Raw genomic sequence first — 23533 nt, 5'->3', positions numbered from 1 at the left:
GACTCAGGCAACAGAAGATTTGGGCCACGTTGCATGCCTGGCTTTCCCCCAGCCTCTCTGAACCCTCCGCTTCCTCAGGGCCTTTCATGTTCAAGCTGAATCTTGCTCGGGTCCTTCGAGGCACTCAGCACTTCTCACAAGGTGCCCTCCTGCACCCCCATCCTCTAGGAAGGCAGCACCCCATTGGAGCTTCTCCTGGGAGCAAGTAGCCATCCACAGGCAGGTCCACAGGTGGGACCACAGGCAGCTTCTGGCCCTGTGCATGGTGAAGGGAGGGTACACATCTTGAAGGGGCCCTGCTGAGGCTGGATGGTGCCTGTGATATCAACAAGACCTGGGCTTTCCTTGATGGATGTCAAGGAATAGGAAAGAAAAAGGTAACATGAAAATTTCTAGACCTTAGGTTTCCACAAAGACATGGTTCTTGAATTCTGTAGTTATTGGATATTGGGTTTCTATTGCAATGCAAGCACATCTAGTGTCTCCTCTCACCTTGCTTTTAAAGTCAGCAATACTTTACAGGATCTTTTTCTGGTGATAAAGGAGCAGTTTTGTAAAAAACAAAAATCAGGTGTCTTCTGCATAGCAGGTACTGTTCTGTACACTGTGACCCTGAATGAGGCCAAATTCTGCCCTGCTCTCAGGACTTTTAAACTCAGATGTGGGTAGGAGGGGATGAGAATGAAATACAATAAACAACTATGCAAATAAATATACAAGAAAAGTTTAGTAAGTGCTATGAATACAATTAGACAGCAATAGATTAGAGACGGCTAAGTCTGGGCCTGGTGTTACCACCCAGGCTGAGAAAGCCTCTCTAAACACCCCATCTGAGACCTAAAGAGAAGAAAAAGCCAGGTGAAGACTGAGGGGAACTGCATTGCAGGCAAAAGGAGCAACAAAGTCAAAAACCCCCAGAAGGCAATAAACATGGCACGTCCCAGGAAGAGAAAGCCAGGCAAGTGACTGTTGCGGAGTGAGCAAGTGATGAGTTGAGCTCTGGAGGAAGTTGGCCAGGCCATGCAAGACCTTGTCAGACAAAGTGAGGGTTTATGCTTCATTTGGTCAGCAGCAGAGTTTAGGGCTAACCAGGGGTGCAGGAAGAGGCATGAGGGTACTCAGGCTCATTTCCTTGGGTCTTCCAGATTCTGAGTCTCATTTCTTTACTTTCCGTCTTGCTAAGTAACACCAGAGAATGAATCAGCTTCTCCACCAATTAATTACTGCACTTTGAGTTTTGAATCTCCAAGAGGTGAGCTCAGGGCTCAGGGGGCTGTGGGGACAAACCAGCATTCCACTGCATTTCCCTGCACAGGGGATGTGCATGGTAAAGTGGTCTGTTGGCAAGTACTTCCATAAAAATAATAAAAATCTCCAACTCTATTTTTACAAACCTGTGCAGTTCACAAAATATTTTATCATTAATTCCTGCACCTGACCTTTATGTGATCCCTCTGAGTGGGGTGAACATGCATTTTATTCCTCTTTGACCTTGAATAAGTCATGGGTGTTCTCTGGGCTTCCATTCCATCAACTGTAATTTGAAAATTATAGCCCAGTTGCAAAATTATCTATATAGTATCCGGTATACAGAAGGAACAAAACAAATATTTGTTGACTCAAAAAACTCTTAAAATTGAAGTATTCTCTGAATCCTAACCTTGGTATCACTAGTGTGTGATTATAGTACATGTTTATTAATTCTGACATTTCGTTTTTTCAATAATAAAAAATATAAATGGATTACGTGTTTGCCGTTTCCTCCAATTTTCTAAGTCAAACTTCATAATTTGGACAGAATTTGAAGGAGATTTGCAATTCCAAGAAGCAGGGTAACATTTGCAATACGTGAAACTAATTGCCTTTGGTTTGCTTTGCCTTTTCTTGCTCTGAAAACTGGCCTCTGTTTAGCAGATCTTTGCTTACATCAAAATTGCTTGCATTTTCCTGGGGCTGGGTGACCAAACCTCTCTAGAGCTTTGAAATGACAAGCTGACAAGCTCCCCTGGGACTTCCACCCAGAATGTACTGCCCAGAATTTGACATGACCATGACTCTGAGCAGGTAGATTGTGTGTTACTTCAGTGTTGTTTGTTAGCAGCTCAGCAGGCCCAGCACCGGAGAAATCAGTGCTTCCCTGGGATCTCACAGAGTCCCCTCAGCCTACAGAGCCCAGGGACCCCGAGCCTGCAAACATGAACCCATGCCCTCATCCACTACGACCGACTGGACTCCACACCAATTATATTCTACACGTAAAAGGATTTTACATCCCTTCTGTCCCTCCCAGCTCCAGGACTTTGCCTCATAACTAAAGAGGAGCATTCCAAGAGCCCCTGATTTCCTAATTTCTCCTTACCCCTCACCATCACCCAACTAAGTTATCCTTTTATTGCCATCAGAGGGATTTTTCAAAAACATAAATTGGCTGCTCCTGGCTCCTGCCTACCCTCAAGATAGAGTTTACCCTCTGTCATGATGGGCCCCTGTCCACCCCTCCAACCTTCTCTTTTCCCAGTTCTGGTGCTCTCTAAAGTAGATATTGTGGTCTGTTTGTCTAGTTGTCTTTCTCCCTTCTTCTGAAAAATATCCAAATTCTTTTCAGAGGACCACTCTCCTCCACTCTCAATCACTGTGATTTAGGTGATACCAACTCCATCTGTGCCTTCAGAGCAGTCACATGACCCAGTCCTGGCCAATTGAAATAGTGCATCCCTCTGGCTGCAGAGATTGGTTCAGAAATGTCAAAGTGCACAAACAAGAGCCAATTAGATATAATTCTACAAACTCTGCCAGTGAAATTGAGTCTTGTCTTGAACTTGAGAAAATAGGAAATGAGTACAGCTGGAGGCCACAACATGGAGAGACAGTGCTTGAGAGTGAGGCCAGCAGGAAAGAAAGGAGAGCCACAGACTGAGAGAGGCAGATTCTTGCAGCTTTGCTTGTGAACCTGGACCCAACTTATCCCCATGCTTGTCAACTATATGGGCCAAAACATTACTTCCCTTTGCTCTCAGTGCCGTTGGAGCTGGGTTTCTCTCACTGGCACCAGAATGAGTCATAACTCTCTTCTTATGCTTCAGTGCTACTGAGTTCTGGCAACCCCCTGTGGGCTTTGTGCTCATCCATGCCTTTGTCATGCCCATTTCCTGCACAAATAAAGCCTTACAGAGCTTATTCTCAGGTGCCTCTCAAGCATCACCTATGTAAGTTCAGTAGGCATATTATATGGATTGGTTAAAGTTATGAATGCACGAGCAAATGATCTTGTGAGTGAGTGATATTTTCAGAATGTAGGACTGCCTTAGCAGCCCTCTACCTCAGGAGAGATGGCTTGATTGTCTTGCCCAACTATCACTCAGGGTGTGTGTTAATAGAAGTAATATCTCACTATTGAGTGGAAGTTTTCTGTTATCCTGGAACTGGGCACTAGAACTCAATGCTGAGGCAGGGAGTGGGGAGACAGACAGACAGACAGAGAGAGAGAGAGAGAGAGAGAGAGAGAGAGAGAGAACAGTCTATCTATAGAAAACCAAAAATAATGGCAAGGTCAATGAGGAGACAATGCCTCCAACAATTATTGAGACACAGCTGAGCTGGCTGTGCTGCATCCCCTGTCCTCCCATCCCCTCTCCAGCCGATAGAAGTAGAAGACTAGCACATCAGGAGAATTTTCCCAGGGAAACATGGTTGGAATTCAGTGTACATAGCAAGAGGTGAGTCTCTGAGTCCCAAAGCCAGAAGAAAGCAACTCCATGAGAATCTCTCATAGGAGTTACAGGTGACTGTAAGAGGGGTGACCCAGTCCTGGCCAATCAAAATAGTGCATGCTAGGCTAGGCATCACATTCCAAGGATGGATCTCAGCTTTTGTAGGGACCTGCTGATTTGCTTAGGCAAGTAGGGGATTAGTTTGCTGAGGTACCAAATGACTCCTACATCTCAGCAGCTCCCAACAATAGATAATTTCTAGCTTGCACTACAGTTGGCTGCTGGTTGGCAGTGGCTTTGATCTAATGCACATCAACAGTAGCTCTACTTCACATGGCTCCTCCTACCAGAAGCTTGCAGATGCAGCTCCCCACTCCTTACATGCAATTCCTCATGAGAGGGAAGCAGAGAGAGTTGTTGAAAATACATCTCTGAAGCTCCTTTTTGGAAGAACAAAGGCCAGTGGAAGCCAAGCAAGGGGCTTGGCAGCACTGGTTAGAGGCTGTCTTAGTCAGCTCAGGCTGCCGTAACAAAATACCACAGACTAGGTGGTTTCAACAGCAGACACTTCTTTTCTCACAGCTCTGAAGGCTGGAATGCCCAAGACCAGAGTTCAGCGGCGTTCAGTTCCAAGTGCAGGCTCTCTTCCTGGATTGTAGATGGCTGTTTTCTTATTGTGTCCTCACATAGCTTTTTCTTAGCATGTGTATGTGTGTGGGGGGAGAGAGAGACCAGACAGAGATAGAGACAGAGAGAGCACTTTGGTCTCTCTTCCTTTTTTATAAGAACGCTAATCCTATCATCCTCTGAAGGCTCCACCCCCACAAACCATCTCCGTGGGGGTTAGGGCTTTAAGGAGTACACCAAAAATTGGCCCATTACACAGGTGTTTTCCTCTCCTCCATCCCTTTTCTATGAGGGGACAAAGAAGAGAAAAGAGAAGAGGAATAAAAGTGTACACCTTCCAGCCTCCCCACATCAAGGCCTCAAGGTACACATAAGCTTGGAGCTGCAGGTCAGGGAAGAAGCAAGGGTAGCATTTGGAAGGAGACTGTCAGCTTCAATTGGACTAGCCAGCCTGGACTTCACTCCTGATGTGGCAGGAGAGTGATGGAATCTTCCTAGGATGCCACCAAGGGACAAGATGGGGAAATTCAGCAAAGCACAAGTCTAGGGAGTGACTGGAGAAAAATAAGTCTGTTTTAGTTATTTGTTTAGGTTAGAATATTCATCAGACTGAAAATGATAATGACATCACCTTCACGTGCTTCACCGCTCATGAAGTATGTCCACATGTATGGTCTACCCTGAGCTGCATGTGTATACAATGTGTTAGGCAGTTTGTTTCTCTTTATTGCTGAGAATGACTGCATTGCTTATGAACTTATGCATATGGTGCACAAACTATGCACCATAGTTTGTTTACTCATTCACTAGTTGAAGTACATTTGACTTATTTTTAGTTTTTGGTAATTATGGATAAAACTGCCATAAATATTTGTGTACAGCTTTTCTGTAAACACGCGTCTTTCTTTTTCTTGGGTAAATAGGAGTAGGATTGCTGGGTCATATTGTAAGTGAAGTTTAATTTATAAAAAATTGCCACACACTCTTTTCCAAAATGCTTATTATTTTGCATCCCACAAGCAAGGCATACAATTTTCAGTTGCTTTGTATCCTTGCTAGTCCTTGATATTATCATTTTGAGCCATTCCAACAGGTGTGTATACTATCAATTTCATTTCCGTACACAAAATATCTGTGCAAAGTTTATTTATAAGGGCAGCAATTTTAAGAACAGAGAAAAGAAGGAAAAAGTAGAATTTCATTTGGCAATAATTTAGAGGAAAATCAGAAATAAAGCTTTTTCCCTCTGAACAAATGGAAAAACACTTTAGTAATTGCCTAATAAAGACTTATTATGCCTATATATTTTGTAGTATGCTTGGGTCAGACAGAGGTTTACAGATTGGATGATTACTTAAATCTATTTAAGAAACTTTTTTTCCTGACCCTTATGGAGATACCAAAATAAGTAGATATTTGGTGTTTTCCCTGAAGAGTTCCCAGTGAAATGGAGAAGGCAGTCATTCCTACAAATGTTGCTACCCGGCATGTCAACAGCCAGGACACAGGTGTGTCACAAGGTTCTTAAGTTTTCCCGGATGAGTAAGAAAATGTTTCACAGAAGAGCTAGAACTTGAGACGAGACTTGATGAATAAACAGAAATTTTTCTGAAGGACAAGAAATAGATGGGTGCTATAGGCAGAAGAAATAGCACACACAGGCATCAGGAGATGAGAGAGGCTAGAATTCTTGGGTGGTTCAGACAGTTCGGGCTTTCTGGAGCCTGAAGTTCGAAGATAGCAAACGTAGAAGGTGAGAAAGGGAAGGAAGTCCGAAACAAGTGACAAACATCCTTTAATCACATGCTGCATCGCTTGGACTTTAATGTGAAGTTGAAGAGAACCACAAGAAGGGGCGTGGTACAGCCAGATATTCATTCCTCTTAGAAAGGTCATTCCAGCATTACAGTGGAATGTTGGTTGGAGATGAGAAAGAGTAGATGTTAAAAGACCACCTATCAATCTATTGTAACTGTATAGGTGGGAGAGGATGGGGGGCTGGCATGAGGCTGGCATTAGGACCAGAAGGAGAAGCATGGATTCAAGAGAACTTTGGGAAATAGAATTACCCCATCCTTGATGAGTAATTCAGTGTGGAGTGCAAAGGAGAGGGAGGATTTCAAGACTTAGGACTTGACTTAGCTCTAAAGAGGGGTGTAATCTTGTTGCCTCACATATGCTGAGTAGGACATGGATGTGAAGCAGACAGGTGGGCTGCTCAGACAGTTGCATATGGAAATTTCTAGGTCAGGAAAGAAGTCTGGTGAAAGACACATGTTGAGAAGTTATCGATAAGAAGGGGGCAGTTGTAGCCACGACATGGAAGAGATCAATGGGGAGGCCTGTGGGTCAAGCAGATCAGAGTTGGGCATAGATTTCTGGAGAGGCACATTTATGGGGCAGGCTGAGCCTGGGCAGACAATGTACCAATGATGGGAAGGATCTTTGCAGACTTGCAGGTTGAGCCATATTCACTCTCAGCCTTTAGCTTCATGGCTAAATTGTCATCTCTGTGGCCTGTTATTCTCCAGCTAACATGACCTGGCAGGTGGAAATAATAGTAACAAGAATATAAATACTGATGACGGAGACACTGGGTGGAGCTGCACAACTTATTTAGTAGAGTTTTAGGATGAGTTGTCTAGTCTTTCTGGGTCCTAGGTTTTGCATGCGCCACAGAGCGGGTAATTACACCTACCTTGCAGAGTGATTTCGAGCACTGAATAAGACAGACCTTGTGGGTTGCATTAGTCCATTTTCATAATGCTAGAAAGAACTGCCCAAGATTAGGTAATTTATAAAGGAAAGAGGTTTAATTGACTTACAGTTCAGCACGTCTGGGGAGGCCTCAGGAAGCTTGCAATTATGGCAGAAGGTGAAGGGGAAGTAAGGCACCTTCTTCACAAGGTGGCAGGAAGGAAGAGTGCCGAGTGAAGGGGGAAGAGCCCCTTATAAAACCACCAGATCTTGTGAGAACTCACTATCACGGGGAACAGCAAGGGGGAAACTGCCCCCATGATTCAATTATCTCTACCTGGTCTTGACACATGGGGACTATGGGGATTACAAGTCAAGATGAGATTTGACTGGGTACACAAAGCCTAACCATATCATGGGCAAAACACAGAAACTGTGCTAAGTAAATAATTATCCTTTGGTCTTTTTCCCCACTAGCAGCACCAGCCAGAATAAACAGAGGAAGCCCAGATTCTTTTCAGGGAACCCACCTCATCAGATTAAAATAATGAATAATGAATAATGAAGACAGGGCAGAAGGGACCAGGGAAGCAGGAAGGGAAGGATGCAAGAAGAAAGGACACAGGGTCTGGCAATTTTCATTGCATGGATCTAATTTAACCAGTCTGTCAATTTCTTTAATTACCCTCAATGCTCCCCCATGTCAAGGTATAATGAAGAGGGCTTTGCTGTGGGCTGGAAGGACCAGAATTCAAGTCTCAATCCTGCACTAGTAAGGGTAATGTGCGGCCCTTAAGCAAGTGATCACACTTTCTGACCTCAAGTTTCCATACTTACATCCTTGGATGTCTCTTCCCTCTTAGGTTTCTGTGCAAATTGAATGAGGTAATATATGTTCAAGTGCTTTGCAAAGACAGATAAAAACGTAAGGGGCTAATTATAATTTATATTACAATCACCATTACCATTTTGGACTTTGATTCCAATTCCTTCTTCCTTTGTCTTCTGGGATGCTCCCTGCTTTGCCCAGAAAAACTCATTCATTAGGCACCGAGGATAATTCCCCTACGGCCAAAAGATGTGGCAGCTTCCAGATCAGCTAAATTAGAAACGTTTAAATTTTTCATCTATTCCCTTGTCTGCTCTTTGGTCAATAGCTTATTCTGACAACTTCATTACCTCCTAATTACTCTAAGTTCCTTTGCTCATCTTCTGTGTGTGATAAAAAACCTGCCCAAGAAAGAAATTTGACATGCCAAGTCACTTGACTCATGACTGACAACCAAACCATTCGCTTGAAGGGGATTTTCTTTTTCTTCATCCAGAATATATTTGCAAAAGCATTTCTGGCACCTTGCTTGAAGATTGCCAGGCACGTCTCCTTTTCTGCACACTTTACCTTCCACTGCCAGATGTGAGCAATAAGATGTATCTTCTCTCTCAGAAGAGCTGATTTATCCTTTGCCTGTAAATCTTTGAGCAGCCATTCAAGAAGCTATATCAGATGTGCCTTAATCTTTGTATTACTCATTTCTTAAAGGAATTTTAATCTATTGGGCTTTAATTATATGTCCTTAGAAGGTGCCAGCCTTTCCTTAGGAAGACGCTTTATTCTTACAGTTTAATCATCACTTTCACTCTCATTTTCTCAAGAGGCTGAACATAGAAAATTGGAGGGAGAGAGAGTTTAGAGGTCACCCAGCCTGCAATGGTGCCGAGCCTGACAGTTCATGCCCATCCCAGGGCTTCCTGTTCAAAACACAGATTTGTAGTTGATTCTAAGCCAAGCCTGGAACTCTGGCAAGTGTGTGTTTATAAAGCCACACAGAAGATCCTAATGAAGAGCCAGCTGAGGAACCATGTACCCAGTGCGTGGATTTCCACACTAAGATGGCTTTAGGGCAAAAGGAAACAGCAGAGAATTTGGAATTTCAGGGACGTGAGCTCAACGACTCCAACCTCTTCATGTCAATTGAACATCTTGGGCCAAGTTCCTTATCCTTTGTGGCCTTAATTTCTTAACATCATGATATAGAGAAGATTTTTGAGGCTTAATATGAAAAAACATATATAAGGCACCTAGCATAGGACCAGCCACCTGGTAGGTATATGTTCTCTTTAACTTCCCCAGGATCCCTATTATTTTCAGTATTATACAGTCTAATAAAAATTGTTCTTTTATTCTTACTAATGCTTCCTCGGTTACGCTAATGCAGTCCCTAATGGAATCCTCACAGCATGAGTACGAAGGTAAGTACTATTATTATCTCCAATTTACAGATGAAAAAATATATATAGTTAAATTACAGGAAGTGCCACAACTCAAGTGGTGGTAGTGTTGGAATTTGAACCTGGAGGGCCCGACTCTAAAGTCCAGTCCTTCAAACATTCCCATCTAACATTTCAGGCTTTTATTCAATTGTTTCTATACTTTCAGGACCCAGCTGGATGAGGCAGGCAAGGAACATTTAAGGAGGCCTTCACTCTCAGTTGCAGGATGGGCACTTGCAGGATGCTGGAAGTGAGGTCCCCCTTAAATTTTGTGTCCTAGGAGCCCTGATAAGGCCCTGGTGGAATCCACTGGGCAAGAGGAAATAGCTGGGGAAATCTTTGAGACACACCAGCTGTCTTTCTTCTGAAGAACGTGCATAGTGGGGTACTAAAGGTCCTGAAGGGGCTGAGGGAAAATCAAACCCCTAAGAGTTCTAAGGAACATCCAGGTTTTGGCCTCCACTTCCCAACCCCCCAGGATGAAGCAAACTGGGAGGAGGAGGTAGTCAGGGCTGCTACTGAATGAATTAACTCACCTTTCCCCTCTCCACCCTCCCCTACCGCAACACACACACACACACACACACACACACACACACACACACACATGCTGGACCAAGATCTAACTCTTTTATTTGCTTGGAAATAATGGCCCTTCCCCAACTTATGCTGACTGATTCTCAAAACTAGGGAGAGGATAGAAGGGAAACTGAGGCAAGATAGAACTTCGGCTAGGGACACATTGGTTTAGTTGTGCACAGAAGACAGTGATGAGGGTGAGAGTCAGGACTTGTATTCGTTTATTCATTTTTTGATACACAGTCTCACTCTGTCACCCAGGTTGGAGTGCAATGGTGTGATCTCAGCTCTCTGTAACCTCTGCCTCCCAGGTTCAAGCAAATCTCCTGCCTCAGCCTCCCAAGTACCAGGAATTGCAGGTGAACGCCACCATGCCCAGCTAATTTTTGTATTTTGAGTACAAAATACCTCAAACTCCCGACGTCAAGTGATCTGCCCACCTCCCAAAATGCTGGGATTATAGATGTGAGCCATGACACCGAGCCAAGACTTTTAACTTCTTACCTCAATATGACCGAGAGTTGTCAAAAGCAAGGGGCAGCACTTTGAAACTCCAAAACAACCTTGCGAGAACAGCTCTATTAATAATATTTTACAGATGGTAAAAACTGAGAATCAGGGGAAAGACCTGTTTAGAATTGGAAGGTCAGGGTAGAAAAAGAGTACTACCAGCCAGGTGCGGTGGCTCACGCCTGTAACCCAGCACTTTGGGAGGCCAAGGCGGGCAGATCATGAGGTCAGGAGTTTGAGACCAGCCTGGCCACATGGTGAAACCCCATCCCTACTAAAAACACAAAAATTAGCCAGGGGTGGTGGTGCATGCCTGTAATCCCAGCTACTCGGGAGACTGAGGCAGGAGAATTGCTTGAAACTGCGAGGCAGAGGTTGCAGTGAGCCAAGGTCATGCCATTGCACTCCAGCCTGGGCAACAGAGCAAGACTCCATAGTGGAAAGAAAGAAAGAAAGAAAGAAAGAAAGAAAGAAAGAAAGAAAGAAAGAAAGAAAGAAAGAAAGAAAGAAAGAAAGAAAGAAAGAAAGAAGAAGGAAGGAGGGAGGGAGGGAGGGAGGGAGGCAGGGAAGGAAAGAAAGAAAGAAAGAAAGAAAGAAAGAAAGAAAGAAAGAAAGAAAGAAAGAAAGAAAGAAAGAAAGAAAGAAAGAAAGAAAGAAGAAAGAAAGAAAGAAAGAAAGAAAGAAAGAAAGAAAGAAAGAAAGAAAGAAAGAAAGAAAGGAAGGAAGGAAGGAAGGAAGGAAGGAAGGAAGGAAGGAAGGAAGGAAGGAAGGAAGGAAGGAAAGAAGAAGGAAGGAAGGAAGGAAGGAAGGAAGGAAGGAAGGAAGGAAGGAAGGAAGGAAGGAAGGAAGGAAGGGAGTACTACTATGTATATGTATTTCCATGATATTTAGTCTTGTTTAATTATCACAGGAAACCTGGGAGTTAGGCAGAAATATATTCTTTATACAGATATGGATGAGTACTTTCATTTAAGGAGATTGTCAAACTTGCTCAATGCTTCAGAGGAACCAGATTCAAATCACATTAGTTTTACTCCAAAGCCGTGCTGCTTTTTCCTGTAATAGCATGTAGGTTTTGGCTACTGCCTGATGGTCAGTGACTCCCAGATACCTGTGTTGAGGAGAATCCTGAGATAATATTGGGTTGATCAGTGATTTCTGCCATGGGTTGGTGGACAAAGAGGCACGCATGCCACAACCGTCCCTGCACCACAGTGCTCTCCAGGAAGTGAACCTGACCCCACGGATCAGGAAAGCATAGGTCATGAACATGGACAAAGCATCCTCTGGAAAATAATTTGACACCTTGGTTGTTATTCCACACTGCCCCATTTAATCCTTCCCACAAACTTTGTCTTAGGCATTTCTGCAGATGCTGCACCTACCATCAAAAAAGACGGGATGCATTTTGCTGAATTCATGACATTGATGCATTTACCTGAACTGACTGCATAGTGGAAGAGATGACAAGGACTTTGTCCCATTTCACAGATGAAGAAACCAAGGCAGAATGTCACAGTGCTAGCCGGTAGTGAAATCGTGACTCACACCCAGAACTGTGATCTCCATTTGGTATTCTCGGCATTAAAGCTCTGTGAGAGAGAAGGAAGGAAGGAAGGAGGAAGTGACAGTTGTTCTAGGAGGTAGGTGGTGATGAAAAGAAATCGCCTCAGGTCTGTTTGTTCACACTTCCTGCCAAATAGAGGCTGTGTCTCTCAGCATGTAAACAAGGAAACAAACTGCCTCTGGCAGGTCCAGGATGGAGATATCAGCTCAGAAGAGGGCCTTGCTGAGATCTTATTCTCCTGGAGGGTCACAAGAGGGGTAGAATTCATGGAAATAAAATTTCTGAGTTACTAAGAGAAGCCAGCCTGAGGCATGGGCACGAGGGCTAATTGTCTTTTCAGAGAAGCTGACATCCCTTTAGCTTTATTCTCTCCTCTCTTTTCCCCTCCATTCTCTTCTCTGCTGCTTCTTGATGTATGATCCTGAGTTTTTAATTATTCAAGGAGAGAAACTTAAAAGTCAGCATCCCTAAGAGGCAGGCAATGCACCGTCAACTTCATACTATGGTGTAAGTGACTAATAGAAACAACTTATCTCTGAAGCTTTTTGTTTTATATTTTGAGAGCAACAACCTGTACAGAGCACTGTGCTGAGCACCTGCCATCCACAAGGAATTTATAGCTACAGGGAGCCTGAGATGGTTACATTCTAGTCCCTATTCTCTCACAGCCCTTTGCATTGAGCTGTGAAAGTCTCACATTTTACAGTCCTCTGTGCCCATTTCTGGGAGATACATAGGTGTGGCCCTCTTCTACCTGGAGCTCACAATCTCGCATGGGAGAGACTGAAGGAAAAAGCATCATCATCCAGTGGGAGAGACAAATTAAATCCAGGGCATACCAAGAGGGTAGGAGGGGTGAGTGAACATGACTGGAGGAGGCAGGAGGGCTTCAGGGAGAAGTCCCCTGATAGAGATTTTAAAGAACAAGAATAAAATGGATGTAGGCAAAAAAGAAGGAGTAGAACATCTGAAATTGAGAACAACCCATGTGAAGATATGAGCCTTTTAAAAATCAGATCACAAAGCTAGTCAGTGACAAACTCAGATCTGTTTAACCCCAATGCCAATTCAGTGGAGACCACTCTCCCTGGAGAGGTAGAAGTAGGGAGATGGTGAGAACTGGAGTGGTATTTCTTAGAGCTTGTTATTGAATGAACTGATGAAAAGGGAGAGTTCCCTGATTTCCCTCGCAGGATGTGCAACAGGGGTGTGGCTTGCCTGCTTGTTTGCCCTGCAGCTCAAACCCCTAGGAGAAGCATGCTGACAGGTAGGTGCAGAGGCTGAGGTGAGCACTTTTGGGCTCCTGCCCCACCGCAACGTCAAGAGGTCGGTGCCTGCGACTCCTGAAGTCCAAGTGGGTGTGTGCTACAAGCTCTTTCAGATTTGCCATCTGCAGACAGCTTGTGTGTTAATCAGCTCAATGAACTCTCTGCCTTATCCCAAGGGCAGAGAGCCAGTGTGACAACCTTCCATATCCCAAACTCTTGCCCAGTGTCCTAAAAGAATTGGATCATACATGAGCTTGAGGGATGAGTGCAAAGTTTTATTGAGTGGTGGAGGTGGCTCTCAGCGAGATGGATGGGGAGCTGGAAGTGGGGATGGAGTGGGAAGTTGGTCTTCTCCTGGAGTCGGGTCACCCAGCAGCCAGACTGTTCTCTGACTGCCCCCAGCCAAACTCCCCTTGGTGTCCAGTCATCCCTCCTCTTCTTTCTTTCCCTGCTGCATCTTTCCACCATTGCTGGTCTGCTGGTCTGCTCGTCTGCTGATTTGCTGGTCTCAATGTTCAGTCATTTGTGTGTGTGCTCACTAAGGTCTCAGGTTCATATGGGGGCAACATGGGGAGAATGGCAGGCCAAAAGCAACTTTCTGGGCACAAAAACAGAAAATGCCTGTCCTCATTTAGGGCAGCAGGTCTTCAGGCTTGAGAGCAGGGCCTTTGTTGGGGAAATGCCCTCTTCTACACAGTATTTCCCTGTCTCCTGTTTGTATCACTGTCATCCCACCCCCAACCCAGCCACATGACATTGGGCAAGGCACATGACCTTCATCTCTGTAAGAACCTTTTTCCCATCAAGGAAAGGAGGCATTTGATCTCTGTGATGCTGATGTGGCTGCATGCTGGGGTGAGTGCAGCAGTGTTAGTTCCCTCGTGGTCTCTGCCATAGAACAAACCACTGCCCAGTCATTGCCCAGTGACTGAGAAGCTCTCTGTGTGGGCAGCAGGGGGCTGGAAGTTTTGAGCTCTTGATATGAGAGACTCAAGCTGTTCTGCAGGGCTCTCTGCTTTCTCGACGGCCAATGTTTTTGAACTTCAGTGTTCACTCATTGCCTTGGGATTGTAGATGGTCATGACAGGATGGGGTCTCCAGGGATCTCTGCACTGACCTCTCCCTGTTGTTAGCATGGAATCCGAGGCATGGGGAGGGAGAGCCCCCAGGCCAGTGCTGAGATAGGGCCAGAAGCCTTGTCTCCTGATCCCTGTGGCTTGTTTCCCATCACCTCTTACTGTCTTAGGGGAGTCATATACAAAGCTCTTTGGCTGTATGCAACGTCTCTGGAGACTCATCAAGCACCAGAGAAGAAATGGCTTCAGCAACTAATTTTTGTCTGAAAAGAGGAAAATAATAAAGACCTTAAGAGAGAAATAAACTTGGAGGCTTGGTGAAGAAAAAAAAATTAAAGAAAAACTGCCAATTGCCGGCAACAAAAATGAAGAAAGCATGTAAACACTGGAAAGAGTAGGTGAGGAAAATGAAACAACAAAATAAAGAGCTATTTATTTAAGAATTCCTGTGACTGTGACCAGGTCAATCATGCCCTCAAAAACCATCCATAGCTCCCCACTGGCTGGAGGACAGAAGCAGAGACTTGGAATCTTTGAGTTAGGAGCATGTCTAGCTGGTGCATATATGACTCAATCCACATTGTTTAATTTTAAAATATAGGGTTTTTAAAATTTATTTTTGGTGGGGGCAGGGAGACAGAGTCTCACTCTATTGCCTAGGCTGGAGTGCAATGGTGCGATCTCAGCTCATTGCAACCTCTGCCTCCTGGGTTCAAGTGATTCTCCTACTTCAGCCTCCAGAGTAGCTGGGATTACAGGTGCATACCACCATGCCCAGCTAATTTTATATTTTTAGTAGAGACAGGGTTTTCACCATGTTAGAGACTGGGTTTCACCCAGTCTGGTCTCGAACTCCCAACCTCAGGTGATTCGCCTGCCATGGCCTCCCAAAGAGCTGAGATTACAGGTGTGAGCCACCATGCCCAGCCAAAAATATTTTTTTGAGTGCCCAAAGAACTACGTATTGTACAAAAATATAAATACTAGGATTAAGATGGTGAATAGGAGGTAGGACTAGCTTGCAGTTCCCGCTCAGATGCACAGAGCAGCATGTGGAGACTCACATCATGAACTTTTGCTCCAAGAACTACCACAGGGACAAACCAGGAAAGCTGAGAGAATCCACAGAAACTTTGAAGGAACTGGATCACTGCTGCAGTCTCCCTAAGATGCAAAAAAAACAGTGAGTCTGCTTGCTTTCTCAGTGGAGAAACTCATGGTCACCGGCTGTCTGGAAATAGACTCAGTGCTGTTAGGGGGGCACAGTGGGAGTGAGACCAGTCTCTGGGACTGCAGGCTGCATGGAAGAGGGATGAGACCTGTGACTGCCAGCTTTCCCCCCATCTCCTGGCAACCTGTATAAGTCAGCAGACACAGCCATAATTCCCCTGGGAATATAAGTCCACTGGACTTGGAACCACATCCCCATCCCCCAAAGCAGCTGCAGCAAACCCTGTCCAAGGAGAGGCTGAGCTCAGACATGCTTCTCTGCATCTCTACCTGCCCTGGTAGCCAAAGACAAAGGTCATAATCTCCTGGGAGCTCTATGGCCCTACCCACTGACTGAGAAACCTGAATACTTAACTAGGCAATGGAGGCAAGTTTGCATCCTCCCTATAGGACCCCAACTGATGTGTCTTTGAAAGCGCCACCCCCTGGCTGGAGGCCTACCAACACAAAAGCAGCACACTCAACAAAAATATAACCAAGGACCCTCACAGAGTCCACTTTACTCCCCTCCTACCTCCACTGGACCACGGCTGCAAGACCTGAAGATGGATCACATCACAGGACTCTTTGCAGACACTTCCCAATACCAGCCTGGAGCCCAGTAGCTCCACTGAGTGGCTAGACCCAGAAGAGCAAAAACAATCACTACAGTTTGGCTCTCAGGAAGCCTCATTCCTAGGGTAAGAGGGAGAACACCACATCAAGGGAGCACTCCACAGAATCTGAACAGCAACCTTTGAATTCTAGGTCTTACCTCTGACATAGTCTACCTAAATGAGAAGGAACTAAAAAAAAATCTGGTAATATGACAAAACAAGATTCTTTAACACCCTAAAAAGCTCACACCAGCTCATCAGCAATGGATCCAAGTCAAGATGAATTCTCTGAATTGCCAGAAAGATAATTCAGAAGGTCGATTTTTAAAAATTTTTATTTTATTTTAAGTTCCAGGATACATGTGCAGGACATGCAGGTTTGTTACATAGGTAAATATGTGCCATGGTGGTTCGCTGTACCTCTCAACCCTTCACCTAGGTATTAAGCCCTTCATGCATTAGCTATTTATCCTGATGCTCTCCCACTCCCTACCCCCCGGACAAGCCCCAATGTGTGTTGTTTCCCTCTCTGTGTCCATGTGTTCTCATTGTTCAGCTTCCACTTATAAATGAGAACATACAGTGTTTGGTTTTCTGTTCCTGTGTTAGTTTGCTGAGGATAATGGCTTCCAGCTTCATCCATGTAGAATATCAGTTATTAAGCTAATCAAAGACCAGAGAAAGGTGAAGTTCAGTTTAAAGAAATAAAAAACATAACACAGGATATAAAAGGAAAATTCTTCAGTGAAATAGATAGCATAAATCACAACTTCTGGAAATCAAGGACACACTTAGAGAAATGCAAAATGCACTGGAAAGTCTCAGCAATAAAATCAAACAAGTAGAAAAAAATAAAAACACAGAGCTCAAAGACAAGGCTTTCTAATTAGCCCAATCCATCAAAGACAAATAAATAAATTTAAAAAATAAACAATACCTCCAAGAAGTCTGGGACTATATTAAATGTGTTCCTGAGGAAGAAGAGAAATCTAAAAGTTTGGAAAACAGACTTGAGGGAATAATCAAGGAAAACTTCCCCGGCCATGCTAGAGATCTAGACATACAAATATAAGAAGCTCAAAGAACACCTGTGAAATTCACCACAAAAAGATAATCACTGAGGCACACAGTCATCAGGTTATCTAAAGTCAAGAAAAAGGAAAGAATCTTAAGAGGTATGAAGCAAAAGCATCAGGTAACCTCTAAAGGAAAACCTATCAGATTAAAGCCAATTTCTCAGAAAAAACCCTACAAGCTAGAAGGGACTGGAGTGCTATTTTTAACCTCCTTAAGCAAAACAATGATCAGTCAAGAATTCTGTATCCAGCAAAACTAAGCTTCATAAATGAAGAAGAGATAGTCTTTTCCAGACAAACAAATGCTGAGAGAATTTGCCACTACCAAGTCAGCACTACGAGAACTGCTAAAAGGAGTTCTAAATCTTGAAACAAATCCTTTAAATCCTAGAACCTCCTTAAAGCATAAATCTCTATATAACAATAACGCAATGGACAATTAACAAGGTATTCAGATATACAAGAAATACAAGATGAATAGAATAGTATCCCACATTTGAAAATTAACATTGAATGTATATGGCCTAAATGCTCCACTTAAATGGATATGGCAGAATGGATAAGAATTCACCAACCAAGTTTCTGCTGTCTTCAGGAGACTTACCTAACACAAAAGGATTCACATAAATTTGAGGTAAGGGGGTAAAAAAAGATATTTAATGCAAATGGACACTAAAAGTGAGCAGGAATAGCTATTCTTATATAAGGCAAAACAAACTTTAAAGCAACAGCAGTTATAAAAGAAAAAGAGAGACATTATATAATGATAAAAAGACTAATCCAACAGGAAAATATCACAATTCTAAATATATATGCAACTAACACTGAGCTCCCAAATTTATAAAGCAATTGCTACTAGACCTAAAAAATTCGGTAGATGGCAACACAATAACAGCAGGGGACTTCAATACTTCACTGACAGCACTAGACAGGTCATCCAGATAGAAAGTCAACAACAAAAAAAGGACTTAAATCATACCCTACAACAAATGGACTTAACAGATACTTACAGAACATTCTACCCAACAACTGCAGAATGTACATACTCATCAGCACATGGAACATTCTCCAAGATGGACCATATGATAGGCCCCAAACAAGTCTCAGTAAACTTAAGAAAACTGAAATTATATCAAGTACTCTCTCAGACCATAGCAGAATCAAATTGGAAATCAACTCCAAAAAGAACCCTCAAAACCATGCATATTTAGAAATTAAATAACCTGCTCCTGAATAATCATTGGGTCAACAATGAAATCAAGATGGAAATTAAAAAATTATTTGAACTGAAAGATAATAGTGACAAAACCTATCAAAACTTCTGGGATACAGCAAAAGTGGTGCTAAGAGGAAAGTTCATAGCATTAAATGCCTACATCAAAAAGTCTGAAAGAGCACAAATAGACAATGTAAGGTCACACCTCATGAAACTGGAAAAACAAGAACAATCCAAACCCAAACCCAGCAGAAGAAAAGAAATAACAAAGGTCAGAGCAGAACTAAATGAAATTGAAACAATAAAAACAATACAAAAGATAAACCAAAAAATGGTTCTTGAAAAAGATTAATAAAATTGATAGATCATTAGTAAGATTAACCAAGAAAAGAAGAGAGGAGATCCAAATAAGCTCAATTAGAAATGAAAAGGGAGATATGAAACTGATACCACAGAAATACAAAAGAGTATTCAAGGCTACTATAAACACCATTGCGTGCATAAACTAGAAAACCTAGGGGAGATGGATAAATTCCTGGAAATACACAACCTTCCTAGATTAAAACAGGAGGATATAGAATCTCTGAACAGACCAATAACAAGCAGCAGGATTGAAATAGTAATATAAAAATTGCCAACAAAAAAAGTCCAGGACCAGATGGATTCACAGTTGAGTTGAATTCTATCAGACAGTAAAAGAAGAACTGGTACCAATCCTATTGACACTATTCCAAAAGATAAAGAGGAAATCTTCCCTAAATCACTCTATGAAGCCAGTATCACCCTAACACCAAAACCAGGGAAGGACACAACAAAAATAGAAAACTATAGACCAATATCCCTGATGAAAATAGAGACAAAATTACTAGTGAATTGAATCCAACAGCATATCAAAAAGATAATCCACCATGATCAAGTGGGTTTAATACCAGGAATGAAGGGACAGTTTAACATACGTAAGTCAATAAAACATACGATAAACCACATAAACAGAATTAAAAACAGAAATCCCATGATCATCTCAATAGATGATGAAACAGTGTTTGACAAAATCCAGCGTCCCTTTATGATTAAAACTCTCAGCAAAATCAGCACTGAAGGGACATACCTTAAGGTAATGAAAGCCATCTATGACAAACACACAGCCAACATTATACCGAATGGGGAAAAGTTGAAAAAATTCCCTGTGAAAACTGAAACAAAACAAGGATACCCACTTTCAACACTTCTATTCAACAAAGTATGGGAAGTCCTAGTCGAAGCAATCAGACAAAAGAGAGAAATAAAGGGCAACCAAATAAGTAAAGAGGAAGTGAAACTGTCACTGTTTGCTAATGATATGATCATGTACCTAGAAACCCCTAAAGACTCATCCAAAAGGCTCCGAGAACCGGTAAATGAATTCAGCAACGTTTCAGGATACAAAATTAATATACACAAATCAGTAGTTCTGTTATACACCAGCAGCAACCAAGCTAAGAATCAAATCAAGAACTCAACCCCTTTCACAATAGCTTCAACAACAACAAAAAAAAGAAAGAAAATACTTGAGAATAAACCTAACCAAACCTAACCTAATAGACCTCTATAAGGAAAACTACAAAACACTGCTGAAAGAAATCATAGACGACACAAACAAATGGAAACACATCCCAGGCTCATGGATAGGTAGAATCAATATTGTGAAAATGACCATACTGCCAAAAGCAATCTACATATCCAATGCAATTCCCATCAAAATACCACCATCATTCTTCATGGAACTAGAAAAAACAATCCTAAAATTCATATGGAATGAAAAAAGATCCCACATAGCCAAAGCAAGACTAAGCAAAAAGAATAAATCTGGAGGCATCACATTACCCGACTTCAAACCATACCATAAGGCCATAGTCACTGAAACAGCATGGTACTAGTATAAAATAGGTACATAGATCAATGAAACAGAACAGAGAACCCAGGAAAAAAGCCAAATACTTACAGCCAATTGATTTTCAACAAAGAAAACAAAACATAAAGTGGGGAAAGGATACCCATAATTGGCAAGCCACATGTAGAAGAATGAAATTGAATCCTCATCCTCATCTCTCACCTTGTACAAAAATCAACTCAAGATGGATCAAAGACTTAGATCTAAGACCTGAAAACATAAAGATTATAGAAGATATCATCTGAAAAACCCTTCTAGACTTTGGCTTAGGTAAAGACTTCATGACCAAGAACCCAAAAGCAAATGCAACAAAAACAAATGTAAACCATTTAATTAAACTGAAAAGCTTCTGCACAGTAAAAGAAATAATCAGCAGAGTTAGCAGACAATCCACACAGTGAGAGAAAATCTTCACAATCTATACATCCAACAAAGGACTAATATTCAGAATCTATAAAGAACTCAAACAAATCATCAAGAAAAAAAATCAAAAAGTGGTGAAGAACATAAACAGACAATTCTCAAAAGAAGATAATCAAAAGGCCAACAGCATATGGAAAAATTCTCAACATCACTAATTATCAGGGAAATGGAAATCAAATCCACAATGCAATACCACCTCACTCCTGCAAGAATGGCCGTCATCAAAAAAATCAAAAAATAATAGATGTTGGCATGGATGTGGTGAAAAGAGAACACTTTTACACTGCTGATGGGAATGAAAACTAATACAACCGCTATGGAAAACAGTGTGGAGATTCCTTAAAGAACTGAAAGTAGATCTACCATTTGAGCCAGCAATACCACTACTAGGTATCACCTACCCAAAGGAAAAGAAGTCGTTATACAAAAAAGATACTGGCACACATAAGTTTATAACAGCACAATTTGCAATTGCAAAAATATGGAACCAGCCCAAATGCCCATTAATCAATGAGTGATGTATATGCATCACATTGTGTGTGTGTGTGTGTGTGTGTGTGTGTGTATAGCTACTATGAAATACTACTCAGCCATAAAAAGGAACAAAACAATAGTATTCACAGCAACCTGGATGGAATTGGGGACTCTTATTCTAAATAAGTCAGGAATGGAAAATCAAACATCAAATGTTCTCACTCATATGTGGGAGTTAAGCTATGAGACACCAAGGCATAAGAATGATACATTGGACTTCGGGGACTCAGGGGAAAGGGTGGGGAGTGGCGAAGGATAAAAGACTACACATTGGGTACAATGTACACTGCTCAGGTGATGGGTGCACCAAAATCTCAGAAATCACCACTAAAGAACTTATTCATGTAACCAAACACCACCTTTTCCACAAAACCTACTGAAATTAAAAAAAAAAAATTTAAAAAACACATACTAGTGAAGGTAAAATTCAAATCTGCCTTCACCGTCATCCAATACATCCTCTTCCCCAAAAGTAGCTAGTATTAAGAGTCTGATGTGACTCTTTCTTTAAAAAATTCAATGTATTCACAAATATATTTGAAATGATTTCCAAAGATTGTATTATTCAAATTTATCTCTGATTTATGTATTTATTTTATTTTACTGTTTGAGGCAGGATCTTTTTCTGTTGCCCAGGCTGTAGTGCAGTGATTCAATCAGGGCTCACTGCAGCCTCATCCTCCTGGAATCAAGTGGTCCTCTCATCTTAGCCTCCCAAGTAGGTGGGACAACAGGCATTTGCTACCATTCCCAAGTAATTATTTACTTATTTATTTACTTATTTTGTACAGAGAGAGTCTCACTATGTTGCCCAGGTTGGTCTCGAACTCCTGGACTTGAGCAATCCTCAGACCTTGGCCTCCCAAAGTGCTGTAATTATAAGTATGAGCCACCATGCCTGGTCTATTTTGTTTTTTATGAAGAATATATGTTTAGTGGTTCTTCTATCTTAATAAAAAGGAGTCTGTCTCATTCTTTGTAAACTGTTACATAAAATAAATGCAACTTACTATAAAAAGGAGGTAGGCAAAATTTATGTGACTCCTTTCCTTTTAATTCATATCTATGTTGTTTTCAACATTTTACCATTACAAATATCGAAATGGTTACTATTATAGATCTAAATTTATGCTTATGCCTGGTTATTTCTATAGGACATTTTGATACTCTCACTGACAGTAGGAAAATAAAAGCTAATTATCACTGAGCACTCACGATGGGCCAGGTGCTATTCTCAGCATTTCCCATGGATTATCATATTTAATTTCACAATAGCTTTATAATATAGGCACTGTTATTGATGAGAAAAAATAGAGCAAAGAGAGGTTTAGTAACTTGCCTAAAGTCACACAGTACAGGATGCAATCCCAGGTGGTGTGGCTTCATAGTCCATGTTTCTACCAGTTTGAATTTCTTGTCACTTAATGAGAATATCCATTTTCAAGCAATGTAGGCACCACTGGATTTAAATAGCTAGAATTTTATTTATTTTTTGCCAATTTAATACAACTTGTATCTTTTTATTTCCACGTATTTGCCCTCGATTGGGATTGAGAATTTTTTCATGTTTATTAGCCTTTTACATAAGTCATATTAATTGTCCTCTTATATTCTATGCCTATTTTTTCCATGAATATTTTTAATAATTGATCACAAGTAGTTTTTGTATATTCTGATTGTTGATCATTTATTATATATATTTCTATATTTTTATTACTCTGTCACTTTTCTTTTAATTTGTTATGTTTTCTTCCACAAAAAGGATATTAAAAATTTTATAATCAAATATGCAAGTCTTTTGTTTATGGTATCAAGAATTTTAAACCTTCTATAGGACAATGTTTCCAACTTAAGGTAAGAAAACAATTTTTTTTTTTTTTTTTTTTTTTTTTTTTTTTTTTTTTTTTTGAGACGGAGTCTCGCTCTGCCGCCCAGGCTGGAGTGCAGTGGCCGGATCTCAGCTCACTGCAAGCTCCGCCTCCCGGGTTCACGCCATTCTCCTGCCTCAGCCTCCCGAGTAGTTGGGACTACAGGCGCCTGCCACCGCGCCCGGCTAGTTTTTTGTATTTTTTAGTAGAGACGGGGTTTCACCGTGTTAGCCAGGATGGTCTCAATCTCCTGGCCTCGTGATCCGCCCGTCTCGGCCTCCCAAAGTGCTGGGATTACAGGCTTGAGCCACCGCGCCCGGCCAAGAAAACTATTTTTTATACTTATTATAATGCT

At 41.9% G+C, this 23533-nt stretch overlaps 1 long non-coding RNA gene across 3 annotated transcripts in view; it reads left to right on the top strand.

The window, feature by feature from the left end:
* LOC102132593 (uncharacterized) overlaps positions 1-23533 on the top strand; it is a 104701-nt gene that overhangs the window by 60323 nt on the left and 20845 nt on the right. Inside the window, exons 2-3 of one of the 3 annotated variants that reach the window (XR_010577505.2) lie at positions 9251-9284; positions 11755-12037. The exons of the other annotated variants lie outside the window; for them this stretch is intronic. This is a non-coding gene — a long non-coding RNA (uncharacterized lncRNA). The remainder of the gene's footprint in view (positions 1-9250; positions 9285-11754; positions 12038-23533) is intronic. 3 annotated transcript variants of the gene reach the window in all.

This window comes from Macaca fascicularis, chromosome 8 (genome assembly GCF_037993035.2).
Source record: "Macaca fascicularis isolate 582-1 chromosome 8, T2T-MFA8v1.1".
NCBI lineage: Eukaryota > Metazoa > Chordata > Mammalia > Primates > Cercopithecidae > Macaca > Macaca fascicularis.
Note: the sequence above shows the minus strand (reverse complement) of the source record. Positions and strands in the feature narration are given on the sequence as shown.